The sequence below is a fragment of the Poecilia reticulata genome, linkage group LG14 (genome assembly GCF_000633615.1).
Source record: "Poecilia reticulata strain Guanapo linkage group LG14, Guppy_female_1.0+MT, whole genome shotgun sequence".
Classification (NCBI taxonomy): Eukaryota; Metazoa; Chordata; class Actinopteri; order Cyprinodontiformes; family Poeciliidae; genus Poecilia; species Poecilia reticulata.
This window is the reverse complement of record NC_024344.1, coordinates 19669214-19670350: the sequence shown is the minus strand read 5'-3', so window position 1 is coordinate 19670350 and position 1137 is coordinate 19669214. Positions and strand designations below refer to the sequence as shown.

General features: G+C 40.7%; 1 long non-coding RNA gene across 2 annotated transcripts in view; it reads right to left on the bottom strand.

Annotated features, from left to right (window-relative positions):
- Positions 1 to 1137, bottom strand: part of LOC103476199 (uncharacterized) — a 4795-nt gene that overhangs the window by 2582 nt on the left and 1076 nt on the right. The window contains exon 1 of one of the 2 annotated variants that reach the window (XR_535421.1): positions 116 to 1129. The exons of the other annotated variant lie outside the window; for it this stretch is intronic. This is a non-coding gene — a long non-coding RNA (uncharacterized LOC103476199). Of the gene's footprint in view, positions 1 to 115; positions 1130 to 1137 lie in introns of those variants that run through there. 2 annotated transcript variants of the gene reach the window in all.

Sequence of the window (1137 nt, the reverse complement as noted above, 5' to 3'; positions counted from 1 at the left end):
GTGGGGACGAGGACCAGAGTCCCCCCTCCCTACACACACACACACACACACACACACACACACACACACACACACACACACACACACCAGTTACCACCAGCCTCTGCCCCTTCACCTGCATTTCCTCCATCCCTCCCTCCTCTCCTCGTGCCGCCCGGTTCTGGACGTTTTCAGCCCCTCGGTGCCGATCGCACAGTTTGGTCTGAAAAACCGAAATATTCAGTTGCATCACCCTGATTGAGTCCGTTTGAGCCCAGCTTCATGGGGGGAAGGGATTAAACCCACTCTGTCCTCTCCACCGCTTCTCCGTTTGCTGTTAGGATCTATCAAGTAGATTTCACTGGTATAGTCAAAGTGGTTTCTTAAACCTTTAGGGTGACTTTTTTATTTTTATCAGACTGAAATGAATCAGATAGTTTTAGTTTTTTAAATCCCATTGCAACACGTTTGCAGGTACTGTTGGGCTTTGTGTTTACAATCGTACATTGTGGTAGGCTGAAGTTGTGAAAATGAAAAAAAAACACATAAAAAAAACAAAGAGACATGAAATTAATTAATCAAAGACTAAATTAAACCAGTTCTCACATTTTAAAGCTTCAAACAGGACATGCCAGAGGTGGGCGGATCCTTCCAAAATATCAATAATATCGGTACCAAGTCGATATCAGTATCAGATCGATACTAGCTTGATAAGACTGATATAGTTTCAGATTCCATCTGGAATTTTTTTCATTTTTGTATTTTAATTTCTCAACTCTCTCTCAAACCATTTTGATTTGCTCTGAAACAATAATATTTTGCACTTTGTTTAGAAATATTGCACACAAATCATGTTAATATACTATTAAAGTTTTCCTTTGTAAATGCCCAAAAACTTTATCTAAACATTGTAAGTTGGAACAAAGTAATTCAGAGAAAACATACCTGGAGGTCAGAACTTTGATGATAAGTCAAACTTAAACACAAAGTATCGGTATCAGTATCGGTACCAGGGGCCGATGTATTTACTTGGTGTCAGATCATTGCCAAAACATGCAGGATTGCACACATCTGGTTCGTGCACAAACATGGATCACACACACACACACACACACACACACACACCCACACACACACACACACACACACACACACACA